This window comes from Durio zibethinus, chromosome 12 (genome assembly GCF_047325235.1).
Source record: "Durio zibethinus cultivar Kanyao isolate XHJ-2024 chromosome 12, ASM4732523v1, whole genome shotgun sequence".
In the NCBI taxonomy this organism is placed as follows: Eukaryota; Viridiplantae; Streptophyta; class Magnoliopsida; order Malvales; family Malvaceae; genus Durio; species Durio zibethinus.
Window position 1 is genome coordinate 9539058 of NC_143173.1, and position 5537 is coordinate 9544594.

The window sequence follows — 5537 nt, forward strand, 5'->3', positions numbered from 1 at the left end:
ATATGATTGCATTCTTAATAGAGTCCATCTATGTGAGTGAGAGTGCTGCCGTTTCTAGGAGCAATGAGTTAGGCTTAGAAAACATTTATAAATATACAGGATACACAGTCATTAAAATTGTGCCAAAGCATGACTAAATGATCTTTTGATGAGATATGAAAGTTTATGTGTGGTTTAGTGCACAAATAATCATATAAAATTTTTAATTCAAATATCTCAGATCTACCATACAATTTTGATTAGCGTAACAACATTTTATCACTAAAGTGGAGATTTTGAAATCATGTTGTATAATATCTTCACCTATACATAAGATTTCCAAAAATAGGTGGGGAATGTTAGAAATATTTTCAAAATATGAAAATAGTTTGATTAAGTACAAACTTAATTATAAGAGAAATCATATTTAAGCCATGTAATCGTTTAAGGTAATTTTTCATACTAAAAAAAGGATTGATTCTAAACTTAAAGAATCAATGAAAGTTGGCATACTATAAGAGTAGTCGATTGCCTTAACAAGAGCACTCGACTACCATGTTCTTGCCTTGAAGAGCAATTGACTTATATTTATTCTAAAAGGTACATAAAAACATAACAAAAGAATAGTCGATTACCTACCCTAGCAAATTGAGTGCTATAGTTGGACTTGATTGCTTTATCAATTGTTACAAGTTTTGAGTATTCTAGACTTGGAGGAAGTCAATTGCCCTAAGGTAGTAGTCAACTACCCTGTTTCATGGAGCATTCTAGAAACAAAAAATAGAAAGAGTTAGTCGACCACCTTCTATGAACAGTCGACTGCTCTAGTGAAAAATTATAATTTTTTGAAACGCGAAATATTATTTATATTAGAATAAAATGAATGATCATTCAAATGAACCAATTCATCTTTTATGATTCAAAGAGGTAGGTTTCTGATTAAAAGAAGTTATTTTTATTGAAACAATATAATCAAAGAGTCACAATCATAGGATTTAAACTCTATAAATAGAGATTATGAGTGTTCATTAGAGATATTTAAGAAGATATAGAATTCAAAAATCATTCTTTTTTTTTTTTCTCTTATTCATCCATAAATAAAAGGCTAGTTATTTTGACATTATTTTTTGCAAAAATTAATGTTCAAAGTTAGATATTTTCATCTCTCATCAAATGATGTTTATTGGTTTGATATCACAAATGCAAGATAACATCAAACAAGATTTTATTATATCTTGAAGGCATTTTGGTTATATCCTTCTTACATATCATGATTGGTAGGAATAAATTAAGCTTTAAGGAAAATGGTATTTATAACATGTTTTGAAGTCATTTCATTTGTTCTTTAAAGACTTTATCTTAGGTCCAAACAATGTTTGGAATGAAAGACTACAACCAAAGTCATAAGTGGAAGATCATCAACTACAAATTCGTAAAAAAACAAGTCTTGGAAATAATAGTAGCATTATTAAATCTTATTACTTTCACAATTATTTGTTATCAAATTAATTAATTTATTATTTAACGAAAAAATATTACTAAAATTTTTATTGTTATATTTGTTTGTTCTTTATTACTTTATTTATTATTTGGATTAACAAAAATGATATTATTTTTTTATCAAATTAATTAATTTTTGTTTTAGATAATAAAAAAAATTTGCTACAACTTTTAGTTATTTTTACATACAACTTTTATTTATTAATATATTACCCAAAATTGTATTATCACTTAATGTTATGTTGTTTACATTTTTTTTTCCCATTAGAGAGAGGATATGGAGATAAAGATAATGAAGTTCGAACTCTTGCCTTTTATATTTTTTTAAATCTTATTAACCACTAAACCAATAAAAATATATTATTTTATTTACATTTATTCATTAAAAGTATTTTTTATAAAATATTAAAAAATATAATGAGTCCCAACTTAAAAGCACAAAAAATTTATTAAGAGTGAGTTTACTTTACAATTAAAAAAAAAATTGATCATTATGTATTTAAATGATTTTTTAATTCAAATTATTTTGTATCGGATCCTTTCAAAGTTTAAAACCTTTTGAATAGAAATTATTTTATGTTCAAAATTTTTTAAGTTTTGTGCTTTTGGATTTGGAATTGTTTCATATTTATATTTGATTTTTTTTTCAAAACAAAATTTTAATTCATTTTTTTTCAAAACAAAATGTTAGCACTCATCAGGTCGAGGGAGTGAGCCCCCACAGGCCATACAGTGCACCAAGCTTAAAGCGTAAGCCCGAGATAGTTAACGTTCCTACGTGTAAAAACGATAAACACAGAACTTTTATTTTATTATTATTATTCTTTTGATACTTTGTTTTGGTCAAGCATCAGCTCACAAAAACGCTATCTTTGAACTAAAAAAAAAAAAAAGTCTCCAAAATATCCATTTCGCATTTTCTCTCTCTTGGGAAAAGTCATCTGTAATCGCCTCAAGGTATGTACATATTTTATCTTATCTCTGTTCTCTGATCTCTGATTACAGATTAGAGGACGCTCTTTGTATTTCTATACAGTTGTTGTATCAAGCCTTACAGAATTAATGATTTTTTTTTAAGATAAAAGAAAACCCTTGTTTTTCCAGCTTCGTTTCATTCGATTAATTTGAGCTAAAGAAGGTGTTACTGTGCGGGTATTGGTTGTTTGGGTTGAAATGATTGCTTGATCTGATTTTGGACTCATCCAAACTTAGACTCAACTGTTAGTGTTTATGGATCATTGCTTTTTTTTTTTTTTCCTTTAATTTGTTTTTGTTTCGTTGATTGCTTACTGTATATTTTCCCGTGAAGAAAAGATTGTTGAAAAAGCGAGATTTGTCCGCGTTTACGTACTTTGTTTTGACTTTGGATCGAGGTCTGATTAGATTTTTGGTTTTGGATTTAATTGTTGAATTTTATTTCCATTATTTCTCAGGGTGTGTTTGGACAATCAATCTCATTTCTGTTTAGATTTTTGTAATATTTAGAAATGAGAACTTTCGTGAGCGACGGTGCCGACTGCTGACAGTGAAAGGTGATATCAAAACGAAATAAAAATCAACTTACTTTTTTTGTATTTCATTTTGTGGTAAAGATAATAATTCTATTAGTTCAAGAAAAAAAAAGGAAAAATCGGTAATTTTTATTCCTTTTTGCGTTCAGATCAGACCCCAAGTATTTTGCAGTATTTTGTTTTGTTTTTTTTTTGGGTCTGTTGTAGTATGAATCAAATGATGGTTGTAATGCATAATTTCTGTGGAAACTGCGTGTATCTTCGTATGTGGTAAAATAGAACGAAAGAAAACCCTATAATCCTTTTAATTCTTTGTTGTGAACGTAAGCCATTAATGTTGATCACAAGTTCATACCCACTTTGCAGATTGTTATTGGTTATGCTGGCAAAACAGCTAAATTGAGGAGCCTGTAAGACTATTTGAGGGTTTTTCTTTTTCAGGCTTTCTCAAAGAGAGAGGACAATGTCAACTGGAAGAAATACTCATTGGTGTTATAGATGCAGGCGCCCAGTTCTCCTTCAAGGTCATGATGAAGTTTGCTGCTATTGTGGCGGGGGATTTGTTCAAGAACTAGATGATATGGTGCGTATCAGTTCTCTGGACTTTTTTGGAGTAGATGGTAATGATGATCGTGGTCAGAGGTTCGGTCTCATGGATGCTTTATCAGCCTTCATGAGACAGCGATTGGCTGACAGAAATTTTAACCATAATATCAGGGGAAGAACAGATTCAATTCCTGAGCGTAATCCACCACCATTTGGTCCTTTATTGATCTTTGGTGGCCAAATTCCTCTTAGGTTGTCTGGGAATGGTGGTTTTGAAGCTCTTTTTAATGGGGCACCTGGAATCGGTATTACACGAGGTAATGCTGGAGATTACTTTATAGGCCCTGGCTTAGAAGAATTGTTTGAACAGCTCTCAGCTAATGATAGGAGGGGCCCTCCCCCAGCATCCCAATCCTCAATTGATGCAATGCCCACTATTAAGATTACTCGAAGGCATCTTCATTCTGATTCACAATGCCCTGTTTGCAAAGATAAGTTTGAACTGGGGTCTGAAGCAAGACAAATGCCATGCAACCATATATATCATTCAGATTGCATCATCCCTTGGCTGGAGCAGCACAACTCATGCCCTCTTTGTCGTCAAGAATTGCCTCCACAAGGATCAGGTAGCAGCCGCAGTTATCACTCAGGTGGTCAAAGTAGGAGCAGCAGTTTTGGAACTAATTCCAGCAGAAGGGAGAATAGGGAGAATCAAAGCAGACGGAATCCATTGTCCTATTTATGGCCATTCCGATCATCTAGTTCTAGCTCTAGCCAAAATGAAGCTGCTCGAAGCAGTTCTCCGAGTGTGCGAGAGAACAATCACTCCATGGGCTATACTGGATGGCCTTTTGACTGAGATCTGTATTTTAAGGACATGCCTTTCTTTCTGTTTTGTTGTCTGTTTAAAAGTGATTGAGGTCAACTTCGTCCAGTAAAAAGTGTGAACAAGTCTACCCCTTGGACGAGTACTTGTGTTTTAAATGTTAGATCATTGTGAAGAGTAGACTACTATCAAAACTAAATTTCGTTGGTCAGTAGCTGTAGTCTCATTAGATGAGGGCTGGCTCAAACAAACTGTTGCATGCTTTGATGTTTGAATAAAGTAGTATATGTGAAGTTATAGGTGTGCATTTGGTGAGTTTGGTTAATTGAATATAATTTCTGATATTATTGAATCAATTGGTTATGAATATTTTTAGTTGGCTTTACAAGATTAAACCACTTTTATAAGAGTGTTGTATTATTATTTTTATTTGTTTTGATGAGTGAAAGTGAGAATTTTCACTAAAACCAGACAATTAAATCAAACGCTGGTGCCTTTCCAGGGGAGCTCAACAACTCAAGCTATATTCTTATTACTTAATGAGCCATCACAATGGCCTCGTGTTAGACGACTGAGAAAGAGCAATATGAGCCATCACATTGGCCTCGCCATAGACTTAAGAGAAAGAGTGGGGCTACGCCATGTTCTGCTATATATTCTTTTTGGGCTAATTTTTTGTTTAGCTCTTAAATAGTATAGTATAGGAAAGTATTAATGCAGTATTAAAATATTGTTTAATGTTATGAGCAGCACAAAAATAATTTCATTAGACTTTATTGCGAGTTTAGGATTTTACCAAACTCAAGGTATACCAATTAAGGCAATTTAGGAATTATCATTTTGGTCTAAACCGAGAATCAATATAGACGGTCAGGTTACAAGTTTCGTCTAGTTTTTTCTCACTTGGGAGTGATTTAAATCTTTATTCTTTAATACAGGTAGTTTTTAACGTATTTCTTTTAATTAAATATCTTATGCAGATCAGTGCCATGTCATATTGTCCAATTTTTATTTTTTGAATATATCTATTGTACAAAAAATAAGACGGCATAAATTAACTTAAAAAAAAAAAAAACAATGTTTTCTGAGTTTTTCTCACAAGTTTAATTCTCTTTAAAACAAGAATTACAAGCACTATACGAAATAACCGTGAGAATAATCTCAGTTAGTTCTTC

At 31.5% G+C, this 5537-nt stretch overlaps 1 pseudogene across 5 annotated transcripts; it reads left to right on the forward strand.

Moving 5' to 3' along the window:
* The first annotated feature begins 2324 nt into the window (after window positions 1-2324).
* On the forward strand, window positions 2325-4659 carry LOC111296797 (putative E3 ubiquitin-protein ligase RHC1A pseudogene; annotated as a pseudogene). 5 transcript variants are annotated; one of them, XR_016325844.1, is made up of 3 exons: window positions 2325-2436; window positions 2913-3011; window positions 3357-4659. The product of XR_016325844.1 is annotated as a putative E3 ubiquitin-protein ligase RHC1A pseudogene, transcript variant X3 (transcript). The 5 variants fall into 5 exon arrangements; XR_016325845.1 differs by having other exon boundaries at window positions 3432-4659; XR_016325842.1 differs by lacking the exon at window positions 2913-3011.
* Window positions 4660-5537: the final 878 nt, after the last annotated feature.